At 38.0% G+C, this 21,206-nt stretch overlaps 1 protein-coding gene across 1 annotated transcript in view; it reads left to right on the top strand.

The window, feature by feature from the left end:
* The window catches only part of COL5A2 (collagen type V alpha 2 chain), a 110,975-nt gene that overhangs the window by 30,346 nt on the left and 59,423 nt on the right, over window positions 1-21,206 (top strand). The gene's annotated exons all lie outside the window — the stretch shown is intronic.

Raw genomic sequence — 21,206 nt, 5'->3', positions numbered from 1 at the left:
GTGATGTTGGGCTTCTTGGACGCTGCTCTGGTTCACTAATTTTAAATAATGTGTCTTCACAGGAAAAAACTTTGTAGTGTTTTTTAAAACAGTGTAAGGACACACGGTTATTTGAACTGTGTGAATCCATCTGATGATTTATTATTATTACTACTTATATACTGATTTGTGCTTTAGTGCAAGCTAGGTGCAAATTTTAAGTTTTTTGTTCCTAGCTCCAACTGTAGTACGTTTTATTGTTATAAGCTGAAAGAAGGGGTGGGTACTGATATCAACTTTTGTTGTGCTATTTCATCTCCAGTAGAATTAATTCTAGTACAGAAAAATGTTCTTCAGAAAGACCCAGACTATTTGCAAGGGACCCTTTCTGAGAATTTTTCCACCTTATGGAAGTTCTGCCAGCAGGAACTTGTCCAGTTCTGTGTCAGTATGTGCCATTTGTGTCTATAGACTTGCAGGCGTTTTGCGTATGGTCTAAAATGATTAGTGACACTGGAAGGATCAGTGTAAAGATCAATTCCTAAACATTTTTAAATTGAAAACCTAAAGTAGCTGAAATTTAATAAGCAGTAAATTGAGGGGTTTGGAAGCATTGCTTTACTGAAATGAGAAGACTCCATATGTGCCTATTTTAATTTTCCAAACATGCTGCATGATGCACATGCAAAACAGAGTATACTTGATTACAGGCTCTTTGGAGCTCTCTACCTCAGAAACAGCTGGCAGGCTCTTTGTGCTCCAGCATGGGTTTCTAGACATATCTGGCATTTCCGTGCATTTTCCTGAAGTGCACATTTAATTTGTTTTATAAATTAGGTGTCAGTTAACGCCTTGTTTGCTTATGAAAATGGTGTCCTCTCACCACATGTTTGGTAGTGCTTAGGAGCCATAAACTCTGTTTCCCATAAGCTCCACTTTGGTGATATATTTGAGATTGAAAAAGAACAGTGCTAAGCAAGCATCTGAAGTATTGCTGAGCTGAATGATGAGTCTCTGCTGGATTATGCTTTTGTCTTGTGATAAATGCCACCGTTTCAGGTGCCATAGCCTAGATCAGGACTTTTTCTTTGTTTTGCCTAATTTTGGGGTAATAACATGAAATAGCAAGAAAGAAAATGCATGAGCGGTAATTTTGTGAGTGTAAATGGGAAGGAAAATGAACTCTGGCCAAGGACTGAAAATTGATCTCATCAAGCTTTGTACTAACCTGGGCCTTCAGGCTGATTTTTTTTCTATTCCTCATTTTTTGGTTTTAATCTTTCTTGGGATTTGGGAGACATTTTTAAAAAAATTGAATAGGTTTCTGAACTTTGGAAGACTGAAACTATTTCCATATGAAATAGCCTTTCTGGCTATGTCTCAGTTCCCATATTTAAGTACTGGAAAATGTGCTTTTGTTCTTTTGTACTGTGGTGGGATGTAATCAATTATAAAAAACCCATGAAATATAGATTTTATTTCTTTCTCCTATGCTTGAGTTTGTAACTATCACTTTCAGGATTTTTTCCTTATCAATCTCTCATTATATTTATCTAATTTTCCAGATATAAAGTTTATCTAGGCTACAAAATATGTGGGAACTGCAGGGCTGCAGTAACTGCAGGGAAGGAAACCCAGAGAGATTTGGTAAGAGCAGCTAAGCCCTACGATAATGTTTTTTTCATCATTTTTTAATATGTGGACCTTTAATGTTGGGGCTGCAGAGCTCTAGAGCAATATAAATCTACCAACAACCTATTTATTTTCATCCGGCTTTCTTTAAACTGAAGGCAGAGGTGCATGTCCTGACTGCACTCCAGTTCCACGTTGGGGGAAAAACAAAGGCCAATTTCCATAATCCTTGTTTGCCTGTTTCTGTTTGTGCCCCGTTTTTTATCAGGAAGAAACAGTGGGGAATGTTTGCAAAAGGGGGTTCTGATCCTCTCAGGTCTGGGCTCAGATTTGGAAAATTGGAACACCTGGAGCAGCCAGGGCACACTGCTGCATCTGCCTTTTATGCACTTCATATGTGGCTGTAGTTATCTTAATGGGCTCTTTTTTTTTTTGTTAACCCAGAGACCACAGGTTCAAAAACACTTCACTGATCTGAGCTAGGGGTGCTGTTTTGAAAGAATTGCCAACTTTTCTGCTGAATAAACCAGGAGAAAGGCTGCAATCTGTTCATCATTCAAAGGGATTTATATACATAGGAAGACAAATATTGGAGGAAACTGGATAAAACTATACTATAAAACTATTAAAATCTACATTTGGGCAGGGTGCTTAGTCTTCTGTGTGGAATATGTTTTTGCTAGTACTTTGTATCCTCACAAGGTGTTCATTGCTGAGCTCTTGTGAGATGCTTGGTTAAATACGGATAGCTCAAGGGAACACCATACATTGAGCATCAGACCCTTATACTTCTTGCCTTGTTGCGAAAGTGCAACCAAGTAGTTGCCTGTTTCAAATGTGTGAGTGGATACCTCCTGGCATGATGGTTCAAAATATGTTTGATTCTTATAAAAGGAAGCTACTTGGCTGAGAAAACTGACACTGAGGCACAACAGAAATTAAGACTTTTAAAAGATATTTGCCATTCGTACTCATATAGAGATACTCTGTGATTACTGTGCAATTTAGTAATGTTACCATGAGTAGCTCTGTATTATTTCTATGCTCTGTACATTAACATTCATTACATGGAATACATTTGGAAATATATTTAAGGAGCTGTGTAAATAATTTTGGTTTAAAAATCTTCCTATTGATTTATATGTAATTTATTGTATGTGTTTAATATGCAACGTTACCGATATGCAATTCATTTATTTGCTTATCACTTGTAATTCTATATAGATGATTTTGTAAATTCAAGTTTAATAGACATAGTTATAACGTCTGTAAAGATTACAGTGGAAAACTGATTGGAAAGGGATTTGCACGATTAAATCAAGAAATGTTTTGAGTATTTCTAGAAATTGGTAGCCACAATAGCAACACCATCCAAACATAAGGAAAAAAGTCTTTTTCAATAATCTCTCCAGCCTCTTTCTTGAAGGGAAGTTTCCAGTCTGCTATACGATCTTCACAATGTATCCAAGACTTTTTCCCTTGTGTAGTAGTCTCAAATATGTTTTATCCTTGTGACATACATACAGCTGGTTTCACACAGCTAAATGAATTACTTCTGTCTTTAATGCCTCTTTGCATTGCTGCACTTTGATAAATAAAAGTAAGATAGGATAGAAGCATGAGTAACAGCAATATTGTCTACCTCTAACAAAAATATTTTGATGCCTAATTTCAAATAAGCTTGAATTTTTTTAAAATGTAAACCCACTATCCTAAGCTGATACTGGCCTGCTATTTTGTTACTATGTTCACTTATTTAACTAGTGAGAATATATACTAAATGTGTGCTTAGTTTTTTGAACATGGTATACTTGCAGACTGGACTGTTAGAGCGACAAAAAGAAATTCCATGCAAATAAATCCATCAGAAATTCACAATGAATAAAATCTCAGGCTGACTGTATGTTTTCCATTTGTTATATATACTATCCAGCATAGAGCAGGATATTATAAAATAATGTATTACATAAGTCATAAGCTGAAACTTTATGGGGTATTTTAATTCATGGAAATTAAAAATGAAACTAGTATTTCAGACTGCAGCTTACGTTCCTTGAAATCACAAACTCTTGAACACGTGAAGAAACTGAATCCTCACCTGAGGACAATTGGAATAGCAATGTTAGTCGTAACGTAGTGGTGAACTGCTACTCTAAGTTCCTAGAAGAGATCTTGCAGCTTTTTATACCCTATCCACATTCATATCTTTCATTAGACCATTAAATAATGTACTATGTCAGTAGTTTAGATTTCTGAGTGTTTGTCCGACCAACAGAAGTTATTATTTCGGGTTATGAAAATTCTGCTGTAAGCTCAGATCTGTATTTTTAGGATTTCTTTGTAAATTGGGATGATAGTTGGTTTAGTTTAAAATAGGAAAAGAGGAAATGTCATGTTACTTTATGCAGTTTGCCATGTGTAAAGTACTAAAATTACTTTTAAAAAGCATTTGAGATAACTGATAATAACAGGTAATAATAGATTCTGAGCAGTGCAAATGTTAAGCTCCTGTGTGCATCTCATTCAGCTGCTCCAGGCTGCAAAACCGCTCAGCAATGGAAAGGAGTGCTATAGCATCGCACCTTCAGTTCCCTGTGGTAGGATTGTCACTGGTCCCTGGCGGCTTACCAGAGTCCTGGGGATGAAATGACAGAATCTGTAGCCTGGTTGTGATGAACAGCTAGTGCCAGAGGGGGATAGTTAGTAGTAGCAGGAGCTATATCTACTTACCATTTGCAAGATAAAACTTAAAAGGCAGTGCTGCTAGTAAGCCATAAATAGAATAGGCTGGAAGATAGATTTCTGCAGCATTGTTTTGATTTTTGATCTAAGAGTTTGTGAGTTGTTCTGGCGAGTGATGATTTGGTTTGTTGTCTTTAGATATCTTTGCATGTATTCCTTATGCTTTCTGACAGACATGAAGATTGGAAATAAATTGAAATAAACCATTTAAAACATGCTATATTCTATAGTCAGTGGAAATGTGGAGAATGCGTGTAAAATCTAAGTAATCATCACTTGTTTACAGTAAAAAAATGGAGATAGATGCTGCTTCCTTTTTAACCCTAATTTATGGAGTACTTCTGAGGAAGGATTCTTCTAATCCAGAAGTTGCTTATGTCTCCGGGTAAGCACTTTTCTGTGTCATGTTTCAAGTTACTTCAAACGATAACAGGTAAGTGTTGCTCACTGTAGTGAACTTACTTTTTACTCTAAATATTTTGGTAATTGGAGGAGAGTAGTTCTACGTGTATATATTACGCTTAGTGATGAGGTAACTGAAGCAATCTAAAACTATAAGCAGAGTAAGGAAAATTGAGGGTAAAAACTATAATTAACAATAGTTCAGTTTTGTAACTATCAGCTCCTGGCAATGTGTCTTTACAAGGAACTCTCTTTTTTAAAAAGAGAAAATCAAAGACTGAACAGCAATAATGGTCTGCCAAGACATCCTTTCATGTATGTTGATAAGAACAGCTGATGTAGAAGCAGGAAATGGATCATGTGCTAGAGCTTTAGATTACAAAACTTTACAAGATCATTGGTGCTCTTTGGTAGAGAGCCATGATATTTTTTAAACTATAATTACTCCTCTGTCTGTTTTGAGGAAGCCCATGAGAAGCTGCAGTACAAGTGGGTGGATCTGGCAGGAAACTACCATGTAGAGACTAGAAAACTGAACTCCTGTGATATAGATATAAAAAGTGGCACAAAAACTCTTCTGTCTCTTGAGACTGGCAGACTTTCTGTGAGGATGGACATGTGAAAGCGTTTATTGGAGGTATTGAGCAGATGTTTACTAGTCATTTACTGACAGAAAACAAAACAATAGGTATGTAGTGGCTTTTAAACCATTGGAGGATTGGGAGCCAAAAATACATCTATTGCAGATATATTGAAGTAAAATCATGATGTAAATTCAGCTACTCTTATCTTAAACAAACACAATTGTAGTATTTTAAACAAAGCATAGTTACTTCTTAGAAATACTTTGTTATAAGATTCAGTTTTAGGTTTAAATCTTTCAAAACAGATCTTCATGAAGCCTGAGAGACTCCTTGAAGAATAAAGAATTAAACGAGATTTTAGGGTTTGGTTTGGAAATGGACTAATCTGTTATTTCAGCATGGGCAACAGTAGAGCATTTTAGAGAACAATGTGTGGTTTTGTTTTTGTATTGGAAAAGTCATTAATTACCTGTACCTTGTTGTCAAGTTTCTTTCAGACTGCTTTGTGAGATCTGAAGTTTCTGATGGTTCTTATTAACCACGGGACAATCATAGAATCACCAGGCTGGAAAATTCCTCTTGGATCATTGAGTCCAACCATTCGTATCTGCCACTAAACCATGTCCCTGAGCACCTTGTCTACCCATCTTTTAAACACCTCTAGGGATGGTGACTCCACCCCCTCCCTGGGCAGCCTCTATCAGTGCCTGATGACCCTTTCTGTGAAAATGTTTTTCCTGGTGTCCAGGCTGAACCTCCCTGGTGCAGCTTGAGGCCATCCCCCCTTGTCCTGTCCTGTCACTTGGGAGAAGAGGCCAGCACCTTCCTCTCTACAACCTCTTTTCTGGTAGTTGTAGAGAGCAATAACGTCTCCCCTCAGCCTCCTCTTCTCCAGGCTAAACAACCCCAGCTCTCTCAGCTGCTCCTTGTAAGACTTGTTCTCCAGCCCCTTCACCAGCTCTGTTGCTCTTCTCTGGATGCGCTTCAAAGCCTCAACATCCTTCTTGTAGTGAGAGGCACAGGACTGAACCAATATTTTGGTTTCCAGATTGTTTGAAAATAGATTTCTGTATAGCTTTCTGTCTCATAGTTTCATTAGTTCATGCTTTTGGGGTGAAAATATCCTGCAAAGCGTATGGCGACAGTCTAATAAACGTAACTTTTCTTGAAAATAACCATCTTGCATATAAGAAAGCTTTTACAAAAGCATCTGCAAATAAGCATCTGTAGTAGGAAAAAAGATGTGTAATCAGTTTAATTTAGTCAATAAATACTAATTAATTCATAAAGATTAGTGAGCTAACTCTACAAACTGCTCCATTGGTGCAGACACTCAGGCAGTTCCCAGAGTGACTACTGGCTTTGACAGCTCCTGATGACTCACTGAGATGCAGGAGCTCAGTATTCTGCTGGCGCTCAGTGTCCTTGTGGCCTTGTTGTAGGATCTGTGCTTGGACTGCCCCTAGGCTCAAAAGTCACCTGTGAGTACAGTGCAGGCATGTTTGAAGCTGTCCGTGGAGAAACTCTATCTGTCTGGGCAGGCAGAATCTGCAGTCCTTAAAATACCATCCTCTGCTGCTCTTTATTGACTCATCAGGAGACAGGAATTTATTGTTTAGGACTCCTTTGCTAGTCACTGTGAATTAGAATCAAGTTGTGCCCCACAGTGTCTGGTGTGTTAAGAAATACATAGAAATCATAAGTTATGAAAATGAATGGGAGTACCGTTGATTGCTATATTTTTGATGTCCTGTAACATTCCCAAATCTTACCTCAATTTTCAATCTTGGAGGATGTTTTCTCACAGCCCACTGTGATTTAGTGAAGTTTTGCTTCCCTCTGTTATTATCTGAGGTGCTGAGTTAAAATAATTTCCCCCTTTTGCAGAGACTGGAAAGTTCCCACGTGTTGAAAGGATCTTTATAACATAGATGTTTTAAGGCTGAATCTCATGCTATTTGAATGACTGCTTAACATCAAACACTGCATATATAGTAAGTTCAGGACAAAGCAGGAGTTTTAGAAAGCAAACCTGGGATAAAGCTTGCTTGGTAATAAATAGATAGGGCATACACACTAAATGCAAAACATTGGGAGAGTCTTTGTTTATTTACCCTTTTTAATCTAAATGGTTGGTCTGTCTGAAGAGGGAATGTCACCACTATGAAGAAGGCAGTATGATGTTCATCTGCAAGCAATGGATTTCCTATTAAAATAATAATGAAGAAAAGGTTACATTAACTGAAACATGGTTTTAATCAGATCTTGAAACTTAATTACAAAATGCTGTATAGTCCTTGTGGAGAACATGGTTTCTGTGGATATTTCTGATAGTATACCAGGCTGACATATAACAACTCGAAGTTTTTAATTCATGTGGCAGGTTGCATAGTAGAAACAATATATGCCAGTGTCTAACAATGATTTTACAGGGTAATAATTTCAATTTTATCATTTGTAGCCACCTCCATTAAATAGTATCTTTTTATGTTTAGAGATTGTGTATTTTCTTGATGACCAAACGAATGAGTAGAGGTGTTTCTGGGTTTTGTATTCAAACCTGAAGAGTACTGAGATTTTTAACTAGTTTCAACGGCCAGATACTCAGCAGCTATAGAAGATTATTTTTTTAGAATTTACTTTTCTTATTTATTTATTATTATTCCTTTATTAATGCCATAACTGTATCTCAATTGGTGCTTACCTTTCTGATTAATTGGAAAGATTCTATGAAGTACAACAGGGAATCTCTGATCTATGTGCTTTTTTAAGTTGTTATATTTGAATTATTTAGTGTAAACTACCTTACTCTGCTTAGTATCAAGAGTATAAATGACCCTGAAACAACAGAGCTGTTTATATTCTTCAAGTCTTGATATCCAAGGAATACCTCAAAGTGTGATTTGCTTAGGAACACAATTTCTGGCTTTGTGTGTTAAAATGCTGCAGCCAAACACCTGGAACCATGCTATATGGGTCAGTCTTGAAACTGTATAACTTATATTATTCTTCTAATACATTGATAGGATATTTTGCACCCCCAAATCTTGTTGATACAGTTTTATTGAATCACTGTCTTCCGAAAAATAACTAGAAAGTTAAAAAAACACGAAGATATACTTTGTAGTATCCAAGAAATAGTCTCTCTTTTGGCATATTATATTTTTAGTATTGTCAGACTTCTCCTGGTGTTGAAGAAGGTCATGTTTTCACCTCATATACTTGCTCCTGGTAGAAGAAAATTGAATCACTTTCAAAATCACTTTGAATCACTTTGAAAAAGAAAAACTGCAAAATATACCCTATAGTAGTTTTAAATCACCGGATTTCTGAATTGATGAGTATTGTATTAAAATCAGATCATAGCGATTTCTGTGTCATACAGCAGTTTATCAGCTTTGTACAGTGAGGTGCATCTCATCTTTGAAGTAAACTTCTCCCCGTCTGTCCTATCAACCTATGCCCCAAAGTAAACACAAATTTATAGCAGTTTCTTTTGTTCATGCTTACTAGTATAGAACTGTACCCTGCCAAAATGCTACAGAGCTAAATCCTCAGCATGATTACTCATTTACTCAAACCCAAACCAACAGTCTTCAAATTTCTAATTTCTAGTCAATGTGAAGTGAATTGTAGAAGTGTACAAAGGAGAATGTGATCCAAGTTTAATGAAGTTTAAAAATGGTTTTGTGATTCTTAAATTAGAAGGGTCAAAACTCTAATGTTAAATTCTGGGTTAGGTCCAGAACTGAATGATAAAAGAAACGTTTTTATATTTACTTCTTACATAGGCTCTTAAAAAAATAAACACCCCGTTCATTTTCAGTAAATAGTTAGTGTACATGCATTAAATTATCCTAGATAATCATACAATCATAGAATAGTTTGGGTCCATAGAACAGAAGGGACCTTAAAGATCATTTGTTTCAACCTTCCTGGGATAGGCAGGGACATCTGTTGTAGATCAGGCTGCCCAAGGTCCCATACAACCTGGCCTTGAACACCTCCAGGGATGAGGCAGCTGCAACTTCCCTGGGCAACATGTTCCAGTGTCTCACTGCTTTCACGGTGAAGAAATTCCTCCTATGTCTAGTCTAAATCTGCCCCTCTCCAGTTTATACCCATTGCCCCTAGTCCTATCAATACAAGGCTTTGTAAAAATTCCCTCTCCCGCTTTCTTGTAGGCCCCCTTTGGTACTGGAAGGTCACTATAAGGTCTCCTCAGAGCCTTTTCTGCTCCAGGCTGAACAATTCCAACTCTCTCAGCCTGTCCTCATATGGAGGGTGCTCCAGCTATCTGATCACCTTTGTAGCCCCACTCTGGACCCGTTCCAATGGTCCTTCTTATGCTGAGGATTCCTGAACTGGGCACAATACTCCAGATGAGGTCTCACAAGAGAAGAATAGAGGGGCAGAATCACCTCCCTCGCCGTGCTGGCCATGCTCCTTTTGATGCAGCCCAGGACATAGTTGGCCTTCTGGGCTCTGAGTGCACATTGCCAGCTCATGCCAAGCTTCTCATCAACCAGCATCCCCAAGTCCTTCTCTGCTGGGCTACCCTCAATCATGTCATCCCCCATCCTGTATTGAAACTGTGGATTGCCCTGACCCAGGTGGAGGACCTTAACAATGAAATGCTTTTGGGAAGGGCAAGGCTGAACTACTGTTTTCTGAATTGTATCTGAATGGTTTGTTAATCTGGGGTTTGTTTCAGCAGTAATGAAATCTGTGATGGCTCATCCATTAGACAAAGATTTTACTTTTTTTTAAGGACCTAACCTTTTCTATCTATCACAAATGCCTGTTTTATCTGTGTTATTTTGAGTTTCTAACAGGTCCAATCCTTGCTTTATAACTACTAATAAAAATATAGATTATATATGCATATTTGTGCAGATGTGTCACAGTATTACAGAGATGTATATCTATTACAGAGATGATGTGGATTATGATTCTACATCACTGACGTCCTTGCAGTTGTGCCATGAGCATCCACAGAAGCAGACTGAGATATGACCTTACTTAGTGACTTGTTTCTGGTAGAGATCAGTGAACTGCTGGGATGCTATCACTTTCTCTGTCAGTCTGCCCCTGCAAACACCTCCCTTATCTCTTTTCCAGTCTTAGCTCTTTCCCCCATTTTTTTCCAGGTTACTCCTGGGATTATATCTTGTTATTTGATGCAGAAATGTTGCCTGCTAGCTTGAAAACTGCTGAAAACAGGGAGACCTTTTATGAAATGCCAACACATCTTTATCTATAGCATAGCTGTGTAAACCATCTGTTTCTAATGAGGTGGTTATTATCTTGTCAAGCTTATCACTATGAAGATGTTTTACTCTCTTCTTCAATTTCTGTAATATACGGGATTGCAGTTGCCGACATGACAAGAATGAACTTTATGAAGGACAGTTTTCTATTTTGATACCTTGCACTTAATGTGTTGGTTTATGCACATTTCATTACCAGAGACAAAAATCTGTTTATGTTCTCCCAGTTTGTAAGTTTTGGTGGTTCTTCAGGGATACAATACAGAGGACCACACTTAGACACTCATCTCATACTGCAGTTCTTAAAATTACTCCATAACTATTTGTTTAAAAAATGGTGTAGCAGGTGAGTGTGCTGAAGAGGTATTGTAAACCATAGAAGAGTCTGTCAGTGATGTTGATCCATTAACTTCAGTGCAACTGCCTCTGTTCACACGAAATAAGGGTGAGGTTCTGTATAATTAATCTGTGAAAATTTACCTGTGTTTTTTCTGTTGCTCATGTAATGCAATTCTGTCTGTTGTCTTTGTTGTGTATAATAGATTCATGACAACAGATAGATATTAAGAGACTGTAAGCCTTAGAGGGTTTTGCTTTAAGATTTGAATAAGGCCCAGGTGAATGAAAGTGAAGAAGAATTAATTCATACTGTGTTGCCAACTTGGTGCTGAAAGTATTAAAAAAGTCTTGTGAGTGGTCTAGAAGTATAAAATAAATTTGATTTATTGCATGCATCTAGTGTACTTTGCAGTGTTACTGGAAGTCTGAACTCTCACGTGAATTTTTTAAAACAATCAGGCAGTAAAGCACTCTACCAAGGAGATGTACATTGCTGTGTTAGCAGTTCACTTTTAGACCGCTCTTTTCTTTAAGGCAGAAGCTGCTTTATACTTAACAGTTAGAAAGCAGCTCTTGATATTGGCCGTTCATTGAGTATTTGGAAGGTCTGGGTGTAGCACACATGCATGACAATACAGCCTGACGTGAAATACAGAGCTTGATGTCACTGCACGTATGATACAGAATCTGGCTTGTTCAAGTCTTGCCACTGTGTATGTGAAATTAAGTCGTGTGGCTCATTTATTATAGGTCCACTCTTGGACACTATCCCTGAGGGCGCTCTGTCTGTCTTAAAAAAGCATTAGTGCATCTTTCATATCTGAAGTAATCAATCCTTATTTCCTGTAGTACCTTTTATTTTAGATAAATTGTATCATGTTAAGCCATTAATGAATTTGATTCCAGGTGTCAGCCTACTAACCTGGTAGGATTAATGATATTTTTAAAATAGTATAATGACGACATATTTGTCCTTATTTGCACTGAGGGATTGTTGGGAGTAGCCACTAGCACAAACTACTGGTAGAGCAGTTAGCGTGAAGAATTTCTTGACTAGTATGAAGAAAATTAGCAATAGGACACTGTGTTCTGGAAATTATCACAAACTTCTGGTGTACTTTATGGATAGATGCCAGCAATTTCTAATCCTCTGGAAGGTTTCTTAGAACAGAATGGTAGATACCTATTTAAACAAAACAGATGCTGATGGAAGGACTGAAAGTCAAAATCTTTAGCCAGCATAAACTGGAGAAGATCCAGTTTACTGACAGCTACTGAGTTTTCAGAACTGTGGCTGTTTGAATCAGCTGAGAATACAACACTATGCTTCCAGACTTTTTCTTCAAGTGTAAGAAATATGAATACCTTTGGCAATGCTTTTGCTAATTGTAATGAAGTATAAAATCCCAAATTTGTTTACTGAATTTCAGAGAACTGGTAGAATAAAATATATTAATTTGTTTTACATAGACATTCTGATCTTATTTAACAAAGAAATGGGAGCAGTAACTTGGGCAACAAAGCCACCTCTTAAACAACTAGAACATAAATATTCTACAGGCTTTAAGAACCAAGATAATGATCTCACTCCTGCCCTCTTGATCATAATGATCATTAGAATTTACCACTTTACTGTTGTTACCAAGAGCACGTTCCAATATATTTAGTCCTTTGCTGAACTGAATTCCTATTTCTAAATTGATGGTAACAAAATAGTAAATGTTTGTCTATTCCTACATTGTTGAATGCCATTTTTTTTCTTCTGAATAGAATGAGATACTGTGGATTACTTCTTGGTATGGATTTACTAGTGCTTACAACATTTTATTAAGCATTTCTTGAATGGAAACGTAATTTTAAGGTATCTTCTTGATGTAATGCTCAAAGATATGTAACATGGTGAAGTTTTTTACTTAGGGAAAGAAAACAGTTTCAGAGGAGAAATTTTGGGTTTGGAGGAAGAAGATCAAGTGGAAGGGCTTTGAAATTATGTAGGAGTTAAAAAAGATAGATAGCAAAGATGTGCTTTGAGAAAAAGGTGTGCTTGAAGAGCTCAGGTGAGCTTGTGGCAAGCTGGAGTTTATCTGAAGCAAGTAAAACATTATTTGAGCTTCTCCAGGGAGTCATGTGAGAATTATAGAAGAAAGCTGGTGAATAGACTTGTGTCGTGTTTGTATACGAAGCTGCTACTTCAGTCGTGGAATAGTGTATAAATGCAAAACCTGCAATAATTCCCTGTCCAAGTAGAGCCTAGAAGGCTTTAAAGACTTTATGAAAAGTCCTAAATTGTAAGACTATAAAGTATATGGGCTGTTCTTATTTGTTTCTCGTATTGTTGTCTTAAATACTATGGGGAATATTTGATTGGTGGTGCATTTCATGGACCATAAATAGACACTTCTAACAATCTACTGCATCGGAGAGAAAAAAGCTGTTCCTAAAGGTGTTTATAAGGAGCTGACTTGATGCTCCTGACTTGATGAAATTACAGTGCCTCTAAATGTAACACAATAATGCTCTGCACGGGATTAAATCCCACAAATGTTAATGGATGTCTTTTGATGCCAGTAGCCCTTGTCTGCAAGGGCTTATAGTTTAATAGCACAGAAATCTAAATAATAATACAAAAAAGCAGTCCTTTATTTTCAGCCACTTATGTACTACTCTCATATAGTTTTGGAGAAAGGTAAATTAGGACACATATTCTCCACTGTTAAACTAAGAAGTCAAAGGTGATGTGCAGGATTCCATACTTCCAGTTGTTAATTTCCATTTCAAAGCCCAAGTCGGTTTTGGTCACATAAGCGCTCAATTGCAAGTCATGGTTCCTTATGTTGTTTATAAACATTTCTGAGTCTAATGAAAGACTGAGTATTTACACTAGCTATGGGGCATCGTCACACTAGAGTGCCCACATACCCTGAATTGTTTCCTTATTTAAAAAAGACAATCTTGATTTAAAAAAATCAAGATTTTTTAATTAATTTTAAAAAGTTATCTTGACAGTACTGTCTAAGTTGTATCCCTTACGCATAAATGCTTTTCTCATTCCCAAACAGATTTTCATTCTGTTACACCAGGGAAAATAAACAGCACTTCTGTATTTCATGCATTTCTATGCACCTGATGGCATCTCCTATTGCTGCTGTGAGAGCTAACCGCTGCAAAAAAATATCAGTATTCATAGAGCTTTGCTTTTGGAAAAAAATATTCTTGTAACTTGGATGCTGCCTTCTCAGGCTTTTAAAGGGTCATATCAAAGAAACGATAGCAGGATAAAATTAAAAAGATCTGAAAATGATAAAGGAGTTTTGAAAGGAAGAACTAAGGGAAATAGAAAGTAGATTAAGTTCAAAGCAAACAGTAGCTGGAGGTGGTGACATCTGGTTTGTTTTAAACTATGCACCCCAACTTGAATTTTAAGTCATTCAAAAGTTTTTTAGTGTGGACAGTTTGCCTGACAAAAGTTCATAATGCTTCATCCCCGAAGTATGGAAGGATATCCAACGAATAAGGGCAGGAGAGCCTGCAGGAAAGCCTTTCATTTCCTCTGTCCCAGAAACCATAATCCTGCATGAGAACAAAGTGAGGGATGGTATGTATCTTTTTAAAGAAGATCGATCAATGTTATGCATCTAAATGACAGAGTGGATAGAATTTCTTCTTTGCTGACTCTTTTTGTGTGCTCACTGTCTTTTTGTAATGCTCATTTTTAATATGTCTGGAGCAAGAAGTGGGACAGTACAAAAGCCAAGTTAAAAATGAAAATGAAATAAAAATATTTAACTTTATTCAAATCCAGAATGCAGCAACAGAGAGTCTCCAGATATGCAAAGATATATGTAACTCTTCTTTCACATTGGATTTTTATTTAATGCCTTGTTAATGTTACCATTTCCCACTGTATCATAAAGGCAAAGTAAGAAATTGTGTATTGGTTAAACTTCCTTCTTAAATTTAACAAAGTTATGCAACACTGAAAACAGAGTAAGGAATATTCTTCTCCTGGCCTAGTTCTATTCTTTTTCTAGTAGGAATTAAATGAAAATATGTTGGTCTGCAAATGTAAGCATCTACATGAAGACATCTTCGGAGTTACAGTGTACAACCACCAGGCTGTGCCAGAGAGGAAGCCACTTATAAAGCTCTGGGTTCTCCCTAGCCAGTCACTATGAATTGAGGCAGCTTTGAAGAGATCTCATGTGTCAGTAATGATGAAAAGGATAGAAGCATGTCAAGTCAATGAAAACATTTTTCCTCAGCTTGATTTCTACATCTTTGTTTGTTTCTCTGTTCGTTATAAAGATCTCTCCAGCAAACCTCAATGTTTTCTTGACTAAAACAGGTAAGTTCAAACATCCTGATAATGTTAGAAAGAATTTTCAAATGGTTGGATCTAATAAAAGCACCTTCATTGGCATGTCAGTAATTCAATGCTTTCCAACAACAAAAAAAAAAAAAAAAAAAAAGAGAAAAAAAAAGTAGAAAAATTCCTGGCCAGTGCTCATTGTCTTTATATTCAGTCTCAATGATTTTCTCATTCCTGACCCAGGTGGTCTCTGTTCACTTGTTACTTACTGACATTGTCATTTTTAAGCAAGGAAAGAGGGAAACTGCTTATTGCTTCTATATCCGTAAGGAATAAATAAGTTTATCTTTTGTAGAAATTAAACTCTTGTCTTATGTGTGAAATGCACCTAAATAACTGTCCTTTCTTCACACAAATGTATGTGTTTGATTTTAGATTACACTTAAAACTAGGCTTCTCCTTTGTAACCTTCATTCCTGATGCTGTGCAGAAAAGAGCTAGGATGCCCTGAGGGCTAGTAAAGCCTGTTCCATGTCATCTTAAAACCAGAAGTTGCTGACTGAGCTGTCTGAAATGTGGTAAAGGTAATAGTAGCAGAAAAGAAACAGAGGCTTTGTTCCTGGATTTCTTGCAGAATTTCTTGCTTACCAATCATCTTTTTTAATTTCTCCGAGTCCCAGAGTTTCAGCAAATGAATAGCTTCACTGTACAAACCGCATATTATGAATGTAGCTTTCCAGCAATACCTTCCTACTCCACCCAAACACTGGGTAGTTTTCACTTCAGTTTGAAAAGCTGAGCCTGTTGGAATGCAAGGATTTTTAATTATGGAATTGAATTTGCTCACTAATTACAAATCTTTCTTTTTAGTTGAAAAAGAGGGTGATATTAGCCAACAAGGAAGGATACATTTAGGGATTATGAGAGTCCACTTTGCAAACCACAGTGTAGAAACTCTTTGTGGAAAAAGCAATGCGTAATGTTAGGTTTCTACTGAGCTTTGATGTGTATAGCTCCAAAGAATGAGGATGTTTGGGCAGAAGCAAGTGTGTTTCTCTTAGATGCAATAAGAATATCCAAACACATTTTGTCTGACTTCAAATGAGCTAAATCTTACAAAAAAAGGAAGGCAAACCAGTTTCTTTTGCATTGCATGGTTATTTTATAATTTAGACTTTGAATATTATAGTGTGTGTGAAACCAGAACAGCTGAGCTTGTAAGAGTTTGGATAGATGGTGCAGAGATGAGAAGATCAGGCTGTAGTTAGTTGGTATATATTTAATGAATTTGCCCTTTGCCATTGAATTGGTTAATTCTGATTGTCTTCTACAATGGAAGAATGGTGGATGCTGTTTAGTTTAGCAAGGCTTTTGCTGCCATGTCCCATAGCGTCTATAGGCAAATTGGGGAATTATATAGTGCCATCTTCAGTATGGGACTGACAAATAGTAAATAAAAAACCTGATGGGGCTTTTGAGTTCAACGAGTAATAGTTGGCGGTTCAAAGCCCAGCTGGTGGTTAGATAATGGTGACATTCCTCACTGGTCAGTGTTGGGACTATCAAGAAATGCTTGTTTCAGAACCTGACTGTCACAATGCAGTCTTACCTTGCAGAGTTTGTTGCTTGAGCAGTTTGTTTCTGGCTGGCTGGAGAACCAAGGTGGCTTCCTGTGAATTGCCAGTAGATTTACTACGAGAATCCAAATGTACTGTAAGTGGAAACTGTCTCACTGATACAGGCAAAAGAAGCAGCTGAGAGTATTTCTTTCACAGCCAAAATGCAGTGGAGATTTTGGCAAAATGCAGGAGTGGATTTTGGAAAGACCAAAACCAAACGTTCATGGATTCCAGAAGAGCAAGTCAATGTAGGTAGTAGGAGAATATTGCATTTTCATTGTGATCTTGCTATTTTAGGTTTAGCTTTAAATGCATTAGGCACAGCTTCTTATGTCCTGAATATTTGCTTTAAGATAGTAGCAGCAGGTTGGACAGAATTCTGTCGGGGCATGGTTGCTTCCTGAATAAAGCCTCTTATATATTTTTGGGAAATGGGCTAATGGCAATTTTAATTCTGTTTTAATTTTAAAGATCATGCCTACATTGCCATGCTTGTAAATGTTTAGCAGTGCTGAGCCCTGGTTGCTTCTGCTGACTGACATGCTCTTGCAGCATGTTCTCTTTGTAAGCTCCCCACTAAAATAATCTGCTCTTTCTGTGGCACCAGCCTATCTTTATGCAAATGAAAGTGATTCCACTTAAAAATGTCATCCTGGAATCAAGAATGTTCTCCAACACTTTACTTAGAAAACTGTTGCCTCAAGCCTCTTTTGAAATAATAAAAGTTAATAATTGGCAATTATAAACACGCTATACAAGTGCCTGTATGATAAATATTGGATAGTGCTATGGGATCAGTGCATAAATGCTTTTTACTGGAAGGCATCTCAATATATTCTGCCTTTGTATCCACTGTGTATTGAAACTTGTAATAAAGCCATTGTTCTTGATTACTCTGTGGTGGAAATTAACTTTATCCACAAAAAGACAGGCAAAACTGCTGTTTGCACTGATGGTGGCATAAATACATGAACCTCTGAGTTTGGGACATAAAGACTACCAACCCAAATATAGGGTAGTATTGTTTCCATCCAGATAAGAAAACAGTGGAGAAATAATTGTGTACTTTGGATGTTAATTTAAAATTCATTCAGAAGAGTCTAGCTGTATCTTAAGCATAGTTTTTCCTTTTCATTCTTCCCTGTTCAGCCAAATCTGGAATCCCAATGCTGAGTGGAAAACAAAATTATTTATTTTGGAAGAAACAAAAGCCAGTTGTCAGAACACACTCAGAGAGCCCTTTACCTGGGAAACTAGCTCTTTTCCTGAGTCAAGGAAGGGACTTTAAAAATTATCCGGTTCCATCCCCCTGCAATGGGACGGACACCTCCCACTAGATCAGGCTGCTCAAGGCACCATCCAGCCAGGCCTTGAAAGCTTCTAGGGCTGGGGCAGCAATGACTTCCCTGGGCAACCTCTGCCAGTGCCTCACCACCCTCATTGTGAAGAAATTCCTCCTTATGTCTGGTCTAAATCTGCCCCTCTCCAATTTAAATACATTCTCCCTAGTCCTATCACTACAAGCCTCTGTAAAAAAGTCCCTCCCCCGCTTTCTTGTAGCCCCTTCAGGTACTGGAAGGTCACTACAAGGTCTCCTCGGAATCTTCTCTTCTACAGGCTCAACAACTCCAACTCTCTCAGCCTGTCCTCATATGGGAGGTGCTCCAGCCCTCTGATCATCTTTGTAGCCCCCCTCTGGACCCATTCCAACAGTTCCATATCCTTCTTATGTTAAGAATTCCAGAACTGGACACAATACTCCAGGTGGGGTCTCACAAGAGAGGAATAGAGGGGCAGAATCACCTCCCTCTCTCTGCTGGCCACGCTTCTTTTGATGCAGCCCAGGACATGGTTGGTCTTCTGGGCTGCGAGCACACATTGCCGGCTCATGTCAAGCTAAATTTCAGGAAAGCAGAATTCCAGCACTTTAAGGAGTTAGTCAGTAGGACCCCCTGGAATATGGTCTTCAGGGACAAGGGAGCAAAGCAGAGCTGGCAAATATTTAAGGATGCTTTCCATAAAGCACAAGAGTGCTTAGCCCCCAGATGCAGGAAACCAGGCAGACAAGGGAATAGACCAGCGTGGCTGAGTTGGGACCTGCTGGGCAAACTCAATTACAAGAGGGAACTGCACAGGCAGTGCAAGCAGGGATAGGGAACCTGGGAAATATATAGGGACGCTGCCTGGTTGTGTAGAGATGGGGTCAGAAAGGCCAAGGCACAGCTGGAGCTGAACTTGGCAAGGGAAGAGAAGACTAACAAGAAGGGCTTTTACAGGTACATCAATCAGAAAAGAAAAGTTAAAGAGAACATACCCCCACTGACAGATGAAAATGGTAACCTCGTATCAACAGGTTGAGGTACTCAATAACTTTTTCAGTCTTCACTGACAGCTGTTCTCCTCACCCTTCCTGGGTCATGGGACAACAAGATGGTGACCAGGGGGGTAAAGCCCCTCCCACTGTAGAGAAGGATCACGTGCGTGACCACCTGAGGAACCTGAGCATATATAAGTCAGTGGGACCTGATGAGATGCATCCCAGAATCCTCAGGGAATTGGCTGATGTGGTTACCAAGCCACTCTCCATAATATTTGAAAAGTCCTGGCAATCAGGAGAAGTCCCTGGTGACTGGAAGAAGGGTAACATTGTCCCCGTTTTTAAAAAGGGTAGAAAATATGACCCTGGGAACTACTGACCTCTAAGCCTCAACTTTGTGCCTGGGAAGACCATGGAACAGATCCTCCTAGAAGACATGCTAAAGCAGTAGGAGGACAGGGAGGTGGTTAGTGTCAGCCAGCATGGTTTCACCAGGGGCAGGCCTTGCCTGACCCACCTAGTGACTTTATATGATGGGGTAACCATAGCAGTGGACACGGGAAAGCCAACAGATATGTTCTATCTGGACTTCTGTAAAGCCTTTGACATGCGTTATGATTAGCACAGCACAATAATTTGGATAATACTTTTTCTTGCCACTCAAAAAAACGTAACAAAAGATAAACAAAACAGACAGCCTTCAGCTGGCATAAAACAACACAGAGCTACAGACTGTGAGAAAGTCATCTTATTTTAGACCAATGAATCTCAATCAACGAATCTCTCAATTCAGGTATTCTTTTATTCAGTCCTATAATTAAGAATCTTCTGCATGATACTCTTGATGAATCTGTGTGTGTCATTCATTGCTTATTCTTTTGCCTGTGCAGGGAAACTTAAACTAAATTTGAACACCAATTGAACATTCATCTTCTGTAACACTTAGTGAATTAACAATGTGCTACAGGCCTTGTTAGTGTTCAGTGTTTCCAAAAGAATGCCAAGTTATTTGGATTTAAGTGTTTGGATTGCTATTCACTTTGGCAATCAAATGTTTAAGTGAACTGTGAATCAGTTCAGTCTGTTATTGGTAGGGGATTCCAGGTTCATCCTCATGTATGTAACAGTAAATTACTTACGTAAACTGTGTGTGTTAATGATTGCTAACAATAATTGTTTCTGTGCAACAAATATGAAATAAGCTTTGTATTGATAAGCACTCCTGAAAAGCATCTGATTTTCAAAATAATTGATGTTTACATTATGATTAGCACAGCACAATAATTTGGATAATACTTTTTCTTGCCACTCAAAAAAACTTAACAAAAGATAAACAAAGCAGACAGCCTGATTCTTATTGGAGTAAGTAAGAGGTTTTTCTCATCAATTTAATGGGAACTGGATCAAGCCCTACATTATTGTTGTAACAGGCTGACAGTTAAAGATGATTAACACCAAGCTCCCTTTCTCTTCTCTCTTGGCAGTCTGTACACATGCACAGTATGTAGGGCATTGAGAGATCTGTTCCCTTCCATCATATACCTGCCGTCTCTTCAGCTGAAGTGATGGTGGTTGATTACTTCTATATTATCTTGTCTATAAGCAGAGACAGGGAACAGAAGAGTGTAGTTTGGGATTTTGTGGAAGTTTGTGCAGTTTCTACCTGGTTCCATACCCAGGCCTTGCTTCCCTTAAAGTGCAAGATGCAAACTAGAAGGCAATGAAAGCAATAAGACTACAAAAATGTGGAGTAACTTTAGACAGCAAACCAAGAGCAGTGTATTTTCAGCTGTTTTCAAGATTATGTATATGTGGTGATGCAATATAGTGTCTTTTAAAACACTTGTTCTATTGTTGGCTTGTGAAATTAACCTTGAGTAAAGGAAAACAAGTTCAGCATAAAATGCTCAAAGCAGGGTGTGCCTTGGATATCTTTACTATGCATAAAATTCTTCGACACTTGCTCGTGATACTGGATGGGCTCTGACAGCCATCTAGTGGCTGGGATGGGGC

This window comes from Cuculus canorus, chromosome 6, assembly GCF_017976375.1.
Source record: "Cuculus canorus isolate bCucCan1 chromosome 6, bCucCan1.pri, whole genome shotgun sequence".
NCBI classification, from domain to species: domain Eukaryota; kingdom Metazoa; phylum Chordata; class Aves; order Cuculiformes; family Cuculidae; genus Cuculus; species Cuculus canorus.
The sequence above is the reverse complement of the archived record's forward strand: the minus strand, read 5'-3'. Positions and strand labels throughout refer to the sequence as shown.